Here is a 20296-nt window from a genome sequence, read left to right on the forward strand (position 1 = left end):
TATTCTTCTCTGGATTAGGGGCCGGGAGACCCAGGCTACTCACTGCACCTTTACTCTCCATCTCCTCTTCACCCTTTTTTTTTGCTGATTGTTATAGCGCTTTAAATGAGCCCCAGTTACGTTACACTAGGACATGTTCATTTGTTTGATAGGCATGGGCGGGTGACGTGATGGGCGAAGCTGGACCTGGTTCCCCGTTCCAAAGTGGGCAGCTCTGGCCATATGCCACATCCTCTACCCAAGACATGGAATCAGCAATGCTCCTTTCTGTCCCCAGCACTACTACAGTGTACATTACAAAGCATTCTCCCTTTTGGTCTCAAGCTCTTCCCAGTTTCTGCCTGGACGTCCTCGAGCCCTTCTCAGTTCACTCGTCTCCTCCATCATATAAGAAGCTAGAATGGAACACCCGAATCCACAAATAGCATACAGTGTATCAGAACTGCTCAACAAAAACAGAAGCGGGTGAAAAATGCATCTCGGCCACTATTAGACATAGATGGGACACTGGCCCTTTCTAGCGTCTAGAAAGTTAATTTGAGATGCACTTGTGTAAATACCATGTCACAAACAAAACAACACGTTCCTTACTGCTTGCCTGGTTTCATTTTGTAATTGTGTGTGTGTTTCCTATCATAACATTTATTGCTGTTTTTGAGTGCAAATTGTAGGCCAGTCACGCAATGCAATACTAAGGCCGATCGATGTGAAAATGCAGAGCCAACTTTTCAGGGTCATTAAAGCTTCTGCAGATGTTAAGCTTTTAAACATTTCTGCTGACATGATTAATCTCCAGAAAGATTCTGTACCGCCTGACCTTGTCTGAAAAGTTTAATGGTTTCTCAAGACAGACTCTTAAATTTAGATGGCACATGCAATATTTTAAGAATACCTGTTTTAAAGTCAGCTAGCATTAGCACTGTCAAAGGGTGGCTGGCAGTGGATCTAAGGGCTCCATTACCTGTTAAGGTCTAATTTTTAAACTGTGCTAAACAATTAAGTAAATAAAACATATAGGCAGGCAGCCTTGTAGGGTGGTGAGGACACAGAGAGGAAAATTCAACTATCTGGCCTATCCAGAGTGCCTTTTACAGTATACATAGTACGAGCATCTATCGCCACATTCCGGCATTGCCTTTCTTGCTCATCTGTGTTCCATCCTTTAGGAGCTCAGATGCAGACCATTGGAAACATGATGACCATTTTTAAATCACCGACAAAATCCTTCTTAAATCATACAATTTATAGGAGACTTCACCATTTTGGTGTTGTCTGCTTAAAAATGTGCTAAACATCTTGGTCTTACAGATAAGTTAGGAAAATCAATATATGTAGAATCAGTTTGACGAACCGGTCGCTCCTACTTCATAGTGCAGACATGCTCTGCTTCCTGTCACCTCGCCGTATGCCCTCCCTACCCTGAAACCTCAGCACTCAAAAACATCAGTAGCAGCCCTCAATGGCCTCCAGCGTGAAGCTGACTCTCATACCCCAGGTCGCAGCGTAGGGAAGCAGCACCTTGGGGATGTTCAGCTTGGAGGCCCGCCAGTGCTAGGAAGAGCAGCTGTAGAAGTAACAGAGGAAACCAGCGATGTGGAGTGCTGCGTGGCGGGGCCATGCAGCTCTAAGTGATGGAGACGCACAGAGCCCAGGAGCCCCTGAGCAACCCAGAGAAGCAGCCAAGCCACCTGCTCAGCCTCAAACCTGCAATCCTCGGATCACAGGAGCCCTGTGGGGTGGAAGGAGTGTTGTGGCCGCAGCCAAGTCTTGAAACAGGAAACAGGATGTAGAAGCTGCTGCACGTTGCACTTGTCCCTTTGCTTAGAGTGGTTGCTACCCGGGCTTGTAAGGGCAGTCTGGCGGCACCATGGCAGAGAGCATTTAGGACTGGAGGAGCAAGCGGGAGCCACTGTATTATTTAATTTCAAATGTTCCCTCTAGAAAATAAAATACCTGCCTTTTGCCGCTATTTGAGTGATGTCAGGATCATGGCTGGGGCAGGAAGCGGAAGCGGAGAGGTGGCAGAAGTTAGAGAGTGGGGGGAGGTGCCTGTTTGAGAAGGCTGATCTGCCCTTGGGACTGCACAGCTTTTCAAACAGGATGAACCAGGGACGTGATTACAGCCGGGGAGAATGATGTGTGTTCCATCATAAGCCTTAGGCAGGAGCAGGCACTACTCAGCTGTGTGCTCTATGGCAGTCCCTCCCTGAGAGGCGGAATGTGCCTCATAGTAAGGCATGCACTCATGCGGCATCCAATTTGAAATATTTTACGGCATTCACCGGGAAGACCCGTGCAACTCAATATGAAGTGCAGAGCCGGCCCTAAGAAATAAGTGCCTTTGCGAAGCACCGGAAAGCACCTGCACAAATTAAGCACTGCCATGGAGAGAGAAAAACACAGATGTTGAAGGTGGGATGAGTTCTGTCAAAGAGATGTGCAAGGGATGCAGTGCCCTGGAAAAGAGATCTTTAATGGGTAATGTTAGACCTGGCACCATTAGCGTGGGTCTCCCTTCCATTTTTGCTGTTGCCTCATGTATTTTTGCTGGTATTAGATGCTTTGGGCACTGTGCCACTGCTATCCAGTGCCACAGTGCAAGTGCTCCCTATTGTAAATTGATGTATTAATCAGTGGTTCCATGTTTGGCTATTTGGTTTACTTGTCAGACCCTAGTCTAGTGCACTGAGTGTGCCCAAGGCGTGTAAATCCCAATGCTGCTGGCGGGCCTGCCGCACTAGTTGTGCCACCCACAGCAGCAGTCTTGTAAAATGTGTCTAAGGTCTGCCATTGCAGAGCCTGCGTGCAGTCTGGTACTGTCATGCTGACTGGGCAAGTGCACCTACTTCCCAGTCCCTAAACCTTCCCTTTTTGTCATATCAGTCACCCCTCTGGTAGGCCCAAGGACAGGGTACATTGTAAGTATAAGGTAGGACAAGCCCTGGTGTGTGTGGCATGTCCTAATAGTGAATTACAGCCATTTTCGTTTTTCACTATTGCAAGGCTCTGTTCTCCATAGGCCAGAATGGGCTGTTAGAGTTATAGCATTTTATAAACCTAACTGTCCCAGAGAAAAGGGTAGAAATTCGAGTTTAGTATGCCTGAACTCAGAATATTAAAATAGATCTTTTAGTGAAGTTGGTTTTAATATTCTGTGTTTGCAAATACCACTTTTAGAAAGTAGGTATTTGCTTGTCTAACCATTCAAACCTGCCTCTGCTAGGTTGTGTATTCCTATGTCTGGTTTTGTGAGTGACAGGGCTGGGGAATTCCAGGAGACAGGCTGAGTCACCCGGTGGTGAATAGAGAGATCTGCATCTAGATGGGAGGGAGGAGTTGCACCTGAACATTGAATAGGGCTGTGCCTGCCTTCCACAATGCTGGCTCCACCCCCTAGGGAGCGGCTGATGTCTCTGCCTTGCACACTGAAAGAAGAGAAGGAGTCCTGTAAACAAAGTGCTCCAGGACAGTACTTGCCTTCCTCAATGCTGGCTCCACCTCCTGTGGGGAGTCTGATGTCTCTGCCCTGCACTGTGAAAGGAAAGGAGAAGTCTGGTAAACAGAGTGCTTCAGAACTGGTTTGGACTGGGCAAAGGCCCCTCTCCCCTCAGAGAAGAAAGGATTTTGGGGTATAAATATTGGGACCCTGATCCCATGAAATTAGATCACTTTGGACTACAAGAAGAAACCTTTACTGAGGAGAGGAACCGGAAGGAACTGAGGAGACACTATTCCCAACCTGAAGTGCTGGTTTGGGGATTGGCCTGCAGTGGTTGCCTTAATGCCAAAGGAAGGAGAAAGGAACTTTGTGTACTTTGCTTTCAACTTGTGAAGGATCTCCAAGGGCTTAGAACATAGCTTGCCTCCTGCTGAAGTCTCAGGGACAACAGACTTCCCCTCCAGCTACCCAGAGATCTTTGGAAGTGCCTGCTGCTGTTTTGGGCCTTCTAAGGGACTGCGTGTCGCAAGGAGCTGGAAGCGCGACTCAACGAGAATAAGCGTGTCGCTGTGCCTGCCGTCTCAATTCCGCAGGAGGGTGTCACTGCTGGAACTGTCGCACTGCACCGCATCGGAGAGAAGCGTGCCGCAACAAAGAAGAAGCATGTCGCTGTCGCTGCTGCTGCCGTCGCAACTCTGAAGGAGGGTGTCGCCGCTGTAGTTGTCGCACTGCACTGCATCAGGAGAAGAATCTCGCAACAAGGTCAGAGCGTGCCGCCCTCGCTGTGCCTGCCGTCGCAACTCCGAAGGAGGGTGTCGCTGCTGGAACTGTCGCACTACACCGCATCGACCAAGAGCACCTCGCATCCCTGAGAAGAGCGCCACCGTCGGATCTTGGATGTCTCCGCTGTAGTAGTCACATCAAGTGGAAACTTCACGCATCGTGGGAGAAGAGCGTCGCCACTGGAGCTGTTGTCGTCGCATCGTAAGGGTGTCTCCGCTGCAGTCCATCCATCGAACCGAGGATTCTCGCATCCCTGAGAAGTGTGCCGCATCTGGAAGATCTTCACGTCTTTATTTCTTTGTATCTGAACTTTGCCGCATTTCCCATCGCTGCAACATTGCTTGTCGTGGAAGCGCAACGCAACTTAAGGTACATTGACGCAGAGTGTCGCATCTAAGAACTGAACTGAACTAAGCTTAAATCTACCATCTTAAAGTAATCATAGTGTGTATTTTTGTCGGTTATGGTCTTGTGGTAACTCTATATAAAGTCTACTTATTTTTTATATAAAACCTGTGTGGTGTCCATTTGTAGTGTTGTCACTGGGTTACTGTATGTGCTCACAACTGCTTAACTTACAACGCCTCTGAAGTAAAGCCCTTCTGCTCGTGCCAAGCTACCAAGGGGGTGAGCAGGGGTCATTTTAGAGTGTAATGCCCTCATCCTGACTAGAGGAAAGGGTCCCTATTTGTCACACGTACCTACCTCTGCCAACTAGAGACCCCCAATTCTAACAGGTAATATGTGCCTGTGAAGAAAGAATGCGAGATAGAGATATATTTTTGTCAGAGGGGTCTTTGGAAGAGGGCAATGCATGGGGTGGAGATGTGCTCTGTTAAAAGTAAGGAATGAGAAGGTATATTCCCTAATAGATATATCTGTAGTTGAAAGTGCGTAATGGATGCATATTAGCAATGGCATTGAGCGGCCATACCATCACTTTTTACAATGCTCCAGTGGCACAGTGCCTTGCTCCATATTAACAATGCGGCATTAAGCCACTTTGTGTGGTTTAATACTGCATTGTAAATTTCATTTCCTTTCATGCAGTTTTCTGCGTGAAAGGGGAGTGCAATGGGTGTTGCTATGGGCGTTCCACCACAACCCCCATATCTTTTTTACACTGCTCCAGATTTAGAAGGATCTGTGTACCTGAGGCAGCATCAAAAACTAAAGGCATTGAGAAGCAGGAGTTAGAGAGGCGCAACAAGGAGAAATCCTGTTATTTCTCCTTGTTTGTTTCTGTTTATTTCTCGTTCTATGTTTGTCGCATTCTGCCACACACATATGGGCATATTTACAGAGAAATGACGCAGTTTGGTGCTGCAAGCAATTTCGCAGCGTCATACTGCATTTTAAAAAAAATGCATGGATGTGCAATATTCACAAGAATATGGTGCACCCCTATGTTTTTCCTTGCACCGGCACTAAAAAGCTGCTTAGCACCAACACAGATATCCTTGCCCCATGGTGCAAGGGCCCCTGCATTGCGGGGATGATTGTTTATGTGCAGGAATGCACACCTTCCGGCACATAAACAATAATTGAAGGCAATTTGCTCATTATATGTGTGCTGGAGAATGCAGCACACATAGACAAGTAAAAAATGAGGAGAAATACAAGTATTTCTCCTCGTTGCGCCACTCTAACAACTGCTTTTCAATAGCAGTAGTTTTTGGCACTGCCTCAGATTTACAGATCCATGTAAATCTGGGACAGTGTCGAAAAGCAATAATGGCTGCAGTGGAACGCTCACAGCAACACCCATTGCATGCCCTTTGATGCAGAAAACTGTGTGAAAGGGTATGATATGTACAATGCAGCGTTAAGCCACACAAAGTTGCTTAGCGCGCATTGTAAATATGGAGCTTTGGCATTGCGGTACTATAGTGTCATAAAAAGTGACACTCTTGTGACACAATACCTTTGTAAATATGAATGTTAAGAATTTTTTTAAGTGCTAGATCACCACAAGGTGTCTCGGCACTGACTGTAAGGCAAACTAGGTGCTGTTTAGATGTTAAATAGCCAGGCCTTTATCTTCTTCCTAAAAGATGTTAGTGAGGGAATTGCTCTGAGATGAGGTGGGAGGCTGTTCACAAGTTTGACTGTGTTGAGGACTATACGTCTGCCACCCCATTGCATCTTTTTAAATTTAGGGATGACTAAGAGATTGCATTGGCCGATCAAAGTTCTTGATTAGGCTTAAATCCCTTAAAAGCTGATCTGATGAAGTCTGGTCCTGAGACATGCATTCCTATGTGGGCTAAGCAGAGGAATTTAAATTTAGCACAGCTGCGCATTGCAAGCCAGTGAAGCATGCAAAGTCCTGCATGATGAAATGAAATTTGGGATGCTTAAGAATCAATCTAGCTGCGGCATTTTGGACTAACTGAAGTTGTCTCGTGTTTTTCTAGAATGTTTAGATAGAGACTATTGCAGTAGTCCAACTTGGGAAGGACAAGCGCAGTGATTAAGGTTTTCCTGTGGCTATCCAGGATAAATGGAAACATTTTGTTGATCATTTTTAGGATATAGTAAGCTGAAGAGGTTCTTGCTGAGATTTGCGCACTCATATTAAGGTTGTCATTAATGATGACTCCTAAATTCTTAGCTTTGGTGATGGGAAGAGAAGAGTGGGGCAAATTTATTAGGCCACCAGCTAATGGACCACGCTGGAGAAGGGTTCCTGAACACAATGATCTTGGCTCTACCTGAGTTATGCTTCAGGCAGTTCCCACTCATCCAGCCACTGACTGCCTTGATGCAATTTTGGCATCTCAGAGGGCCCGATGAATCATTATTGGAAGCCGCAATTATCAACTGAGTATCATCAGCATAGGATGTTGCCTCCAAATTGAAGCTTCTTATGAGAGGGTCCAGTTTCGCTACATAAACATTAAAACGTGTTGGGCTCAGAGACGACTCCACATGGCACGGAAAAAGGTGAGGAATTAAATTTCCGTAAAGCTACTGTTTGTGATCTGTCACTGAGAAAAGAGGAGAGTAGCTCAAGCGCGACCCCCTTCACCCCTATTTCCTCCAGACAGTCGATAAGCGTTGTATGATTAACAGTATCGAAAGCAACATACAGGTCCAGTAAGATCATAACTGCTGAACCTCCACTATCTACTGCCTTCCTCACTTTTTCCGTGTGCCTTGACCAGGGCAGTTTCTGTACTATGCCCTGGTTGAAAGCCACACTGAGAGGTGTCTAGAAGCTGGTTATCTAAAATGTATTTAGATAGCTCAAAATTCATTATCTTTTCACACATTTTTGCAGGGAGAGGTAAACGTGCAATAGGACGGCAATTCAATGTGTCATTAATACTTAAATTGGATTTTTTTTAAAAGCGGCAGTATAGAAGCCTGTTTCCACACAGAAGGAATGGTCCCAATGGCGAACATAATATAAAAAATATGTGATAGGTTCCTTGCAATGATGTCTGGAACCAATTTCAAGATCTTTACTGGGCAGGGGTCATAAGGGGAACTGGTTTTATTTGTAAAAGTAAAGAACTCACTTGTTCAGGTGTGGTGGCAGAAAAAATGGGTAAGCAAACAGTCAACTGGATCCCTCAAAATAAGAGGTACCGGAGAATGAAGGTTTCCACTATCATAACCCTTTAAAATCCCATTGACTTTCTCTTTAAAGGTGTTTGTAAGGGTATCACAAAAGACTTGACTGTCAGATGGGTTAGTCTTATTAGAGATGGTCGTGAGTCTCTGAACAACTTGGAATAGTTATTTCGAAGAATTAGAAGCCCTATCTATTAACTGAGTAAAATACCTGTTTTTTTCCTTCATGATGAGATCTTTGTATGTGGCTGGTGCTCTCCTGTATGCCTGTCTCATCTGTTCATCATAATTTCTCCTCCAGATCCTTTCTTGTCTTCTACAAGCTTGTTTTTCAAGCCTCAAGGCTTCTGTGAACCAAGGAGCCATACGTTCCTTCCTAAATGAACGCAGATTTTTGGTAGGAACTAGTTCCTTGAAGATGTCCGACAACCAGTCGGAGTAGCAAGTCACAGCAGAATTGGCATTGGCAATTGCAGGGGGATAATGTTTTTCTAAGGACTGTGCTAAGATGGCAGGATCTAATTTACTGCAATCTTTGTAACTAATAGTAGCTGGAGTGTTATGCAGATAAGCCTTAGGCTTTCTGTAGAGAACATGATAACCAAGTGATCAGACCAGACCCCAAGAAGGATATACTGAATTTTTAGAGAAGGGTCGTTGGAGAAGAGACCATCCAGAGTATGTTGCGCTGAGTACCTAGCCTCCTTAACTAACTGTTCAAGCCCTAAGGATTTTGCGATATCTAGCAGATTAGCTGTATTCTTATCTTCAGGGGCCTCCAAATGTAAGTTAAAGTCTCCAAGAATAGTGAAGTGCTTTGAATGGTTACTATTCTCTGCTAATACTTGAAAAACTTGGGAAAACGCATTTTTGTTACTATCTTGAGGTCGATATAGGAGAATCCCGGAGAAAAAAAAATTGGCTGCCCCTAGCAATTTTGGACATAGCTGCCGCACAGACTTCTTTAGGCAAATCTGTGCAAATAACAGAAAATTCATTGTGGTAAATTAGCGCCAAACCACTTTCCCTTTTGACTGCTCTATCCTGCCTAAAACGAGCGTAGTAATTACGGATTGCAATTACAAAATCGGGACTACAAGCACTATATACCCAGGATTCAGTGATAAAAAGACAATCCAGCCGCAATCTTTCTATCAGCTCTGCAAACTCAATTTTAAGTTTTGGAAGAGACCGGGCATTAACTAAGGCCCATTTAAACCTATTAGAGTTTTCCAAGTTACCTGCCTTTCCAAAAGGACATGTAGAAGAATTTGGTTCCCCTCCTGAACTTAAAGACAGACTCAAATTTTGATAGTCACAAGCTGAACATATATGTGGCGTTTGCTCAGAAAACAGCCTTGGATCTAAACGGAACTGTTATTCATTAAAGAGGGGCAGAGAAACACAAGCTCCTTACTTGAATATGTCAGTGTTTGGGCTTGTTTTACGTTCGACGAGCCAGGGGTCCTGGCCCTGGGCCTAGTCCAGGTGCGGATGGGCGCAGACGGGCTTGCCTTAGGCGTGCCAGCATGTGCGCCCGCTGCGCGCCTCCGCTCTGTGCCCGGATTAGCATTTCTTATGAAGTGTCCCCCCACACCCACAGAAGTAGCGTGCAAGCAGGAACCAGAACACTAGAACGCCATCCACCCAATATGGCGCTCAGGCGTAGCGTGCAGTCGTCAGCACTCTCTCCGCTCAGTGGGAGCCCCCATGGCGGACCGAAGAGTGAAGACAACTCCCTGAAGGTAAACTGACCAAGTGAAGCAAGGTTCATAAAAACCAACAGCAGTGCTGGTGAAACTACTTACGAAGATCAATAAAATCAACGTGCTGTAACAAGGAATACATTTATAAACGGAAGAACCACCAGTCTGTTCAGCAGCTTACTTGCTTTTGTGTCCGCTGCGTGCCCGGATTAGCATTTCTGATGAAGTGCCCCCCTGGTAGTAGCGTGCGAGCAGGGAGCAGAACACTAGAATGCTCAATTGGGAGCCCCGGTGGTGGACCGAAGAGAAAAGACGATTCTCTGAAGGTAAACTAACCAAGTGACGCAAGGTTCCTAAAAACAATGGCAATGCTGGTGAAACTATTTACTAAAATCAATAAAAGCAGACGTGCTGTAACAATGAAGAAATTTTAAAACGTAAGAAACGTAAGGCTGTTCAGCACCTTGCGTGCTCTCTTGTCCACTGCGCAGCCTGATTAGCATTTTTTATGAAGTCCCCCCACCCCAGAAGTAGCATGCAAGCAGGGACCAGAAAACTAGAACGCCAACCACCTAATATGGCGCTCAGGCTGGAGTGCGACCGTCAGCACTCTCTCCGCTGAAATGGGAGCCCACATGGCGGACCGAAGAGTGAAAACGACTCCCTGAAGGTAAACTAACCAAGTGACATAAGGTTCATAAAAACAATGGCAATGCTGGTGAAACTATTTACTAAGATCAATAAAAGCAGACACGCTGTAACAATGAATACATTAAAAAACTGAAGAACCACAATGTTGTTCAGCACCTTACTTGCTCTTGTGTCCCCTAGAATGAGAAAATTGCTTTTCGATATTGTTTACGTGCAGGAAGGTGTTCCTTCCTGCACACAAACAATCGTCCCTGGAATACAGGCACCCTTGCACCATGCTGCAAGGGTATCTGCGTTGGCGCTAGGCAACTTTTTTAGCACCATCGCAAGAGAAGATACAGGGGTGTTCATCGAGCCTCTCACCGAACTTCTTCAAGTGTCCAACGTGCAATATCATATGTACGCTGATGATACACAACTGTATCTAAAGATCAACACCTTAGAAGACATTGGACAGCTTAACTCCACACTCATGAACACACAAACATGGCTGGCAGAAAATCATCTCAAATTGAACGCTCTAAAGACTGAATTCCTCCTTACAGCCCCCCACCCTGCTAACATCCCTTTGGTGCAAAACTTAATCAAACAACTCACTGCTCTCAACATTCAACCCTCTATTGTGGACTCAACAAAATCACTGGGAATAACTCTGGACAGCAATCTCAGCATGCAGAAACATGTCAGCAACGCTACAAAGGGAGCAAACATCCAGCTAAACATTCTAAGAAAGTTGAGCCATTCTTACTAGCCAACGACTTCAAACAGGCTGTACAAGCTCTAGTCATCCCCCCGTGGAATATGGTATTGTCTCTCTATGCGGCCTCCCAAAAACGACTACAGCCCCCCTAAGAGCATCAATAAACTCTGCAGCAAGACTCATCACTGGTTTGAAAAGAAGTTCCCACATCTCCCCTGACCTAAAATCCCTGAATTGGCTCCCGCTCAAAGCAAGAATTCAGCTAAAAATTGCTTGCTTGACACATAAGGCTTACACCACAAGGCACCCATTTATCTCGCTCAGAAATTGACAATCTCTGGTGGCTCAAGGTCTTCTAGGGGTGCAGATAACCTTCTTCTGAAACCTCAAAGATTCAATAAAAAAAAAACGTATAAACGAACCTTCTCTGGAATGGCGCCTAGCATTTAGAATACTCTTCCCCCTGAAACCAGACTGAATTCTTCTTTCGTATCCTTCAAAAAGGAAGTAAAAGCGATTCTCATGACAAAATTTACTTGACCACTCTTCCCTGCCCTGAACCTTTTTCATCCGAGACTCACTGTCTATGTTCTTGGAACTCTCTGTTCATTGTCTTGGAACAACTATGATCCCATGCTTTGTTATTTTTACTACTACTATTTATCCTATCCTTGTTCTATATTTTGTTGCTTGCTATGCATTTGCTATAATCATCTTTGTCCATTGTAAAGCACTCTGATATCTGCAAGGATCTTGTTCGCGCTCTATAAAACCTTCTGAATAAAATAAATAAATAAGTAAATCCCTACGTTTTTGAAATTACGCAGTGTGGCGTTGCTAAATTGCTTGCAGCGCAGCATCTTTTCTCTGTAAATATGCCTAATTGTCTTAAGTTAGAAAATTCCTCTTTTAAAACTTAGCTATATTTTTATACTTTGCAAACTGTTAAATGTTCATGAAGCTGAGGCAGTAAAAAAACAGCTGTAAATGCCACAAATGTAGGTGTTTGCTGAATTCACCCCCTTTAAAACCTACTTTTGCAGGAGAATTCTCCTTCCAAAACAGTTACACAAGGAAAATATGTTATATCAAACTTTGAAAAGCACCGCTGAAGAATTTGGATGTCCACCATATGTGGGTGATAAAGTCTGTAAATAAGAATGTTTCAAATGAAAGACGCTGTATCCGTGATTGCAAAAAAGTTCAAAATTCTTTTAATGATCCATTTGAGGTACCAGCCAACGCGTTTCGTCCCGTCAAGCGGAACTTCTTCAGGGCTGTAAATCAAAAGATAGAGCATACAAAAAACCCGTGTAAATTACTTCAAACTGACATATGCACACAAGTGAAATGTTATACAAAAATCATTACATACACCAAAACAAACCCAAGTTAAAAACAACCTTTTGGTTTAAAATTGCAGCTTTCACATCACATCAGTACATTGTTTTAACCCTTTCTCTGAGTTCTTGTGCTGCATAATCAATCTATTAAGAAACTCATTATATACTTGCGAACAACAAAAAGGGTAAAAAAACATTCAATTATTCGCATATATTAAAAGAGCAAATCTTCATGGATTTCTATTTTTGTTTTCAATTGCCAGAAACAGCGTCATTATTATTGTCATTTACATCTGAGCATTGGACTGTGATCATGACTCCGCACCAAACATTTGCATTTCCAAACAAATCATGTCAATTTCTAAGATCAGAGACACTTATTTACTCCATAGACCAAAAGTTAATATTACCAGCCATATTGACAACAGTATAATTTCAAAGGAAAGGCTTATGTTTGGACAGATGGTTACTATGGGACCAACTATGTGGTCCCAGGACACAGATCCCAGTGTTGTCCCTATCCTCATAGTCCAATATTTAAAAGAAACACTTCTAAAAAATAATAAGCCTATTCTTTATGGGCAACCTTTTTGAGATAACTCTCTATCCCAGTCATCATTAAAGCCAGTCCCGGCCACACGAAAGCAACAGCAAATCTCTCTATATTTGTCTCTTATAGCTACAAATTGAAAAATATTAAAAAACACATGAAATTCACACTAAGAAAGACATATGTGCTTCCTACCGCAATAAATGTCATCAGCCGTACGTATATTCCAAATCAAGGTAGCGAAATGGGATATGAGTCTGTTCCCTCAATGTGGGTAATGGAAAGTGAAGTGGGTCCAAGATGAAAGATTTTTTCAAAAAGAACTATTTCTTGCCGACTGATTCGAAGTATTTTTAGGAGTATAGTGTTCACCTGGAATTGCATAAAGTGAAAGTACATATGAGGGAAATACTAATTCCCACCTTATCTATGTATATAGACATTTCATGAAAACCCATATCTACAAAAACCACATATAAAGTGAAAATACATGATGATTATATACCTTGCAATTTCAAAGGATACATTTCTTGAAAAATGCTCCTATTTCTTCATCTTAGTTTCCGATATGCTGCATAATTTACTGTAAGGCATTAACCTAAAAAGATATGTTCAAACTGTAACTGGTTCTGTTGCGGAATATACATATATTCTGCATTAATGACATTTCTCTCTCCATGCGAATATAAATCTCGCATTAAATATAGGCAGTTCAAGTCACATACCTTAAATGATATAACGTGCACTTTTTGCTCTGTCACGTAGTCAAACTTCTAAATCCTCGGTTTGACTATCAAATCCAAGTCACTTAAAGGCAGTTACCTAAAAATCGATATAGATATAGGCATTCATATACCATGTGGAAAACGTCATTCGTAAAACAAGTCCAGGTGACATGTACTCTAAATCCGCCATTGAATAAACCCAACATTGGTTGCCCGAAAAGCTACCCGTATCGTCCCCTAGGAACAACATATTTGTATCTAAAGAAATACACATATGTTGTCCCTATCGTTAATATCGCAGGACACGGCGCAATTGTGTCATGGACCCTCAAGGAGGTCACAGACACCATAAGGCCAAATAGCAGAAAGTATACCCGCATCGCAAAAAGTCATAATGTAGTGTGTTTATCGGCATGACGAGTTTATTTATTTTAGCGAGTCCCAAGAAGAAATAGTTTCAATCCGGTTCCTACCTGTCAGGGTCAAATTTCAAAACCCCCAGTTGGCGTCTCGACGGTCCGCGCGCCAAATCCTTTCCGACAAATATTGGGAGGCACCCTCCTTGGATAGGTTTAAATATACCCAATCCTAGTCCACATGTGGTGGATGCTAGATCGCACATCATTTACCACTACTTCTTGGTCTAAAACGGGCGCCATTTTAAGCTAGTCAATCAAGGCTCATCATAGTTCTATTTTCTATGTCTACCAGAATAAAATATCGAAAATATCTTAAAGAGTTACGCAGTTGATCACATAAGGTTTATGCTTTTATACAATTAAATTAAATTGTGTAAAGCAATGCAACTATTTATATACATCAGAATTACTTTTTACGATTATATTAAATCGGAAAACAGAATATCGTAGGCATATCTACAAATATATCAAAAAATTGTTATATTCCTAGTTTGATGGTTATAATAAACCTTTCCATAACCCCATTCTAGGGTTAATGAGAGCAATCCAGAAAACTGGAGGAAGTGCATGCTATTGGTGGAGAGAGATTATTGCTGCCACTCCATATGAACCCGGACTGGTGGCATGATAGCTGCAGATAAAAAGCCCCAATGTGATCATACAAAACTACCCTTAGTACTTTAAGATAGAAAGTGAAACACATTATGTGCATTCGATCTTCATAAGACATCACAGAACATGTACAGTACTTCAATATTTATCGATTTTGATATTTAAAAAGGCTATTTCGACATAATGGAGGAATACAAAGGTCAAGGAGTGGGCACAAGAGAAAAAGAGCCAGATGAATCAGACGAAAGTAAGCTAGATTATGTTGGTTGCAAGTTTACAGATATCATATTGGCAAATTGGCACTGGCATCCTAGCTTATTGTAAATAATGGTGCATCTCCCCTTCTGTGTTGTGTCCCCTTTCCACACACCTTAAGCGACATATCCAAGCTGCTTCTCTTTTCCTTAGAGTGAGTTCACGATTTCCCCCCCTTGGATGTGGTGGTATATGGTCAATACCCTGAAACCATATTGTCTTGTTATCTTTGTGATGTTCTTGCATATGGTAAGTCATAGGGTACTTGAGATCATAATTTTTCATGGCTCGGGTATGTTCTTGGATCCTTAGTTTTAATGGTCGCATAGTACTTCCAACATATATCTTTTCACATGCGCAACCAATAACATAGATCACATGGCTCGTATTACAATTTATATAGTGCCTTATTTCGTATTCTCTATCAGTATTGTATTTGAACCTCCTTGTTTTGTTCTTGCCAAGAGGGCAGATGCTACACCCTCCACAGGTATAGAAGCCTTTTGGTTTTGTCTGCATCAATGTCCCTGTCTTCTTCTTAGTAGGATAGCTGGGGCACAGAATATTACGTAAGGTTTTGCCTCTCCTGAAAGTGATTCTTGGTGTATCACTAATGTCTTCTTTTAGGTTGGGGACCTCACTCAATAATTTCCAATGTTTCCTCACAACTTTAAAAACCTCCGTACTGTTTTGTGTATATTGGGTAATGAAGGCCATACTGGATTTATTCATCTTATCATTTTTCTTTGCTTTCTTGATTAAAGTATTGCTACGTGTGACAGTCAGAATTCTTTTTTCCGCCTTATCCAAGGTTTTTCTGTTATACCCTCTATTGGCAAATCTAGTTTTGCTGTCTTGTATGGCATCCCTAAAGTTATTTTCTTTGCTGCAATTGCGCCTAATGCGCACCATCTCTCCATAAGGAATATTACGGATAGTTCAACTAGGGTGTGCACTTGACGCATGCAGTAAGCTGTTGCACGACGTGCTTTTGCGGTACAGATTGCTTTGTATTGTATTGTTTTCTACATAGAAGAGTATGTCCAAGAATTCTATTTGGTTATAGTTTGATTTGACTGTCAATTGTATATTATAAGGATTATCATTCAAGTAATTGAAATATTCCAGTAGTTGTGCTTCACCCCTTTCCATAGCATAATGATGTCGTCGATATACCTTCCCCAAAAGATAATCATATCCATCCAGGGGGAGGCATATTTGCCCCAAGCGTGTTCACGTTCCCACCACCCCATAAAAAGCCCCGCGTATGAAGGAGCAAATTTACTCCCCATCGCGGTGCCCCTTATTTGGTGGTACCAGATGTCTTTGTTTAGGAAAAAATTTCTTGATAATATCAATTCCGTCATTTCAATAAGCATTTCATTATGGTCTATATGGTCTGCTGTCCTCAAAGCTAAAAATGACGAGAGTGCTCTGATACCAAAATGTTGCGGTATGCATGTGTATAATCCCGTCACATCAAGTGTAACAAACGTTAGGTCCGCAGACCATTCTAGGCCATCAAATTTTTTCAGTATGTCTCCAGAATCTTGTATGTAGGACGGTAAATTGGCCACTAAGGGTTGTAAAAACCCATCCACATATTGTGAAAGACGCTCTGTAGGGGAGTTAATCCCCGATATAATGGGGCGTCCTGGAGGAAAATGTCCTCCCTTGTGTATTTTGGGCAATACATAAATACACGGTGCCATAGGATGTACTACCTTGAGGTAACGACATTCATCTTCGGACAAGAGACCAACCTCACCCCAGTCTTGTATCCGATTGTTGATATGGGTGACAAGGGAGGGAATGGGATTGTCCAATACTCTTTTGTAACAAGTGGTGTCACTTAGTTGTCTGATGATCTCACTGTCATAATCGACAGTGTTCATTACGACGACATTTCCTCCCTTGTTAGCTTCCTTAATTGTGATGCTATTATCTTTAGCCAATCCATCAAGTGCCAATCTCTCTTCCTTCGTTAGATTATGTTGTTTGTATATATATTTATTAGGTGAATCAACCATTTTGTAGAAATCCTGTGAGACTCTTTCGTTAAACAAATCAATGTTTTTGTGTGTGTTTGTAGGATATATTTAGAGCGAACCTTCAAACCACTATTAATGGTTGTATCCTCTTCAATGTTTAAATCAGAGCGAATTTCTTGCAATGTTGGATTGTCACCAGTCTCAATGGATAACAAAAATTGTGCATTCTGAAGGTCAGAGATAGTGGTGGTACAAGAAGGCGTAATACTCGAATTACAAACAGGAATTCTAGAATTGTTTTGAAAATGATCTTTTAATTTCAGAAGTCGTGTAAATTTAAACAAATCCACCATCAATAAGGTTGGGTCCCCGACCTGTGATGGACAAAAACTTAGGCCTTTCTTTAAGATGTTTGTCTCCACATCTGTAAGTTTGCGGTCTGACAAGTTTACAATAGACAGGGCATTGTCAATGGGAATTACAAGGTCTATATTAGGGTCATTGTCAAAAGGGGGAGTCGGAATATCTAGGTTCTCTTGGATCTGGTGTCCATTTGATGTACGGTTCCCCCCCTTGGTTGTGTTATTTTTCCACCCTTTCCCTCCCCTCCTGGTTTTGGGTCTGGGTTGATATTTGGTATCTTTTTCCCTTGGCGAATGCGTTCCATCTCCAATAAAAAATTATGTCTTGGAGAGACGGCCTGGCATGCCCCACCATCCTTAGAGGATGAACTATCCATGGAAGAAATTGAGCTGCTACTGCCGCTCCTTGATTCTTCTCTAGGGCGTTTGCCATCACCTCCTTGTTTCAAATTATCAAATTTGTGGGCAAACGTATAGATACGCCCTGTCTTGTAATCGTTATCGTCGCGCTTTATTTTGCGAAGTTTTTTGTCACGTAAGTAGACCTGATAACGACATATGACATCATCAAAGATTTCATAATTCTTTTTTATACTGTCTTTCAAACTGGATGTGTCTATTTCACGTTCTAAATCCAAAATTTCCTGTTTCAAAGTTGCAACCTTTTTCTCAGAATGGCGGATTAGTATTTTCATCATGGTGTGTGAAGCCTGTTTCAGATTCTCCTCCCAATCCCTGAGGGCATCGTCATCCAAGTCCTCAAAGGTTGGGAAGATTAAAATCCGTAAACCCCTAGGGATTTTTTGATTATCTAGGTATTTCTGTAACGTAATTCCGTCCCACCATCTGGACATCTCCAACTTTTTTAATCTTTCTAGTTTTAAAAATTTAGCTCGAAGGCCTTCTGTACTAGGTTCTTTGGATGTTGTAGCACCCACAGATTGGCTATTACCAAATAAGCTTGATGCCATCTCCTCTCTGGTATCTTTAAATTTAGACATGATACTGTAAGATTCAAATCTAGTTATACTGAATGGTGTGTACACAGTATATTACAGTCAAGTACTTCAAATCACAAAAAGAACATATCCACAGTACAATTTACTTAGTTTGGGTTGTGCAACAAATTGGTCCAAGAAATGAAATTTTGTACATAACAATATGGACAGTGGACCACTTTTACACACTGAAAGCACCAACCCATATATCACCAATATTTGTATATAATTTTCTTTCGAATTGCGTGCAATTTTCAAATACTCCCTGCCCTGAGAGTATATCCCAAAACCTTGGGAAAAATTAATGTTATATCAAACTTTGAAAAGCACCGCTAAAGAATTTGGATCTCCACCATATGTGGGTGATAAAGTCTGTAAATAAGAATGTTTCAAATGAAAGACGCTGTATCCGTGATTGCAAAAAAGTTCAAAATTCTTTTAATGATCCATTTGAGGTACCAGCCAACGCGTTTCGTTCCGTCAAGCGGAACTTCTTCAGGGCTGTAAATCAAAAGATATAGCATACAAAAAACCCGTGTAAATTACTTCAAACTGACATATGCACACAAGTGAAATGTTATACAAAAATCATTACATACACCAAAACAAACCCAAGTTAAAAACAACCTTTTGGTTTAAAATTGCAGCTTTCACATCACATCAGTACATTGTTTTAACCCTTTCTCTGAGTTCTTGTGCTGCATAATCAATCTATTAAGAAACTCATTATATACTTGCGAACAACAAAAAGGGTAAAAAAACATTCAATTATTCGCATATATTAAAAGAGCAAATCTTCATGGATTTCTATTTTTGTTTTCAATTGCCAGAAACAGCGTCATTATTATTGTCATTTACATCTGAGCATTGGACTGTGATCATGACTCCGCACCAAACATTTGCATTTCCAAACAAATCATGTCAATTTCTAAGATCAGAGACACTTATTTACTCCATAGACCAAAAGTTAATATTACCAGCCATATTGACAACATTATAATTTCAAAGGAAAGGCTTATGTTTGGACAGATGGTTACTATGGGACCAACTATGTGGTCCCAGGACACAGATCCCAGTGTTGTCCCTATCCTCATAGTCCAATATTTAAAAGAAACACTTCTAAAAAATAATAAGCCTATTCTTTATGGGCAACCTTTTTGAGATAACTCTCTATCCCAGTCATCATTAAAGCCAGTCCCGGCCACACGAAAGCAACAGCAAATCTCTCCATATTTGTCTCTTATAGCTACAAATTGAAAAATATTAAAAAACACATGAAATTCACACTAAGAAAGACATATGTGCTTCCTACCGCAATAAATGTCATCAGCCGTACGTATATTCCAAATCAAGGTAGCGAAATGGGATATGAGTCTGTTCCCTCAATGTGGGTAATGGAAAGTGAAGTGGGTCCAAGATGAAAGATTTTTTCAAAAAGAACTATTTCTTGCCGACTGATTCGAAGTATTTTTAGGAGTATAGTGTTCACCTGGAATTGCATAAAGTGGAAGTACATATGAGGGAAATACTAATTCCCCCTTATCTATGTATATAAACATTTCATGAAAACCCATATCTACAAAAACCACATATAAAGTGAAAATACATGATGATTATATACCTTGCAATTTCAAAGGATACATTTCTTGAAAAATGCTCCTATTTCTTCATCTTAGTTTCCGATATGCTGCATAATTTACTGTAAGGCATTAACCTAAAAAGATATGTTCAAACTGTAACTGGTTCTGTTGCGGAATATACATATATTCTGCATTAATGACATTTCTCTCTCCATGCGAATATAAATCTCGCATTAAATATAGGCAGTTCAAGTCACATACCTTAAATGATATAACGTGCACTTTTTGCTCTGTCACGTAGTCAAACTTCTAAATCCTCGGTTTGACTATCAAATCCAAGTCACTTAAAGGCAGTTACCTAAAAATCGATATAGATATAGGCATTCATATACCATGTGGAAAACGTCATTCGTAAAACAAGTCCAGGTGACATGTACTCTAAATCCGCCATTGAATAAACCCAACATTGGTTGCCCGAAAAGCTACCCGTATCGTCCCCTAGGAACAACATATTTGTATCTAAAGAAATACACATATGTTGTCCCTATCGTTAATATCGCAGGACACGGCGCAATTGTGTCATGGACCCACAAGGAGGTCACA

This window comes from Lissotriton helveticus, chromosome 3_1 (assembly GCF_964261635.1).
Source record: "Lissotriton helveticus chromosome 3_1, aLisHel1.1, whole genome shotgun sequence".
In the NCBI taxonomy this organism is placed as follows: Eukaryota; Metazoa; Chordata; class Amphibia; order Caudata; family Salamandridae; genus Lissotriton; species Lissotriton helveticus.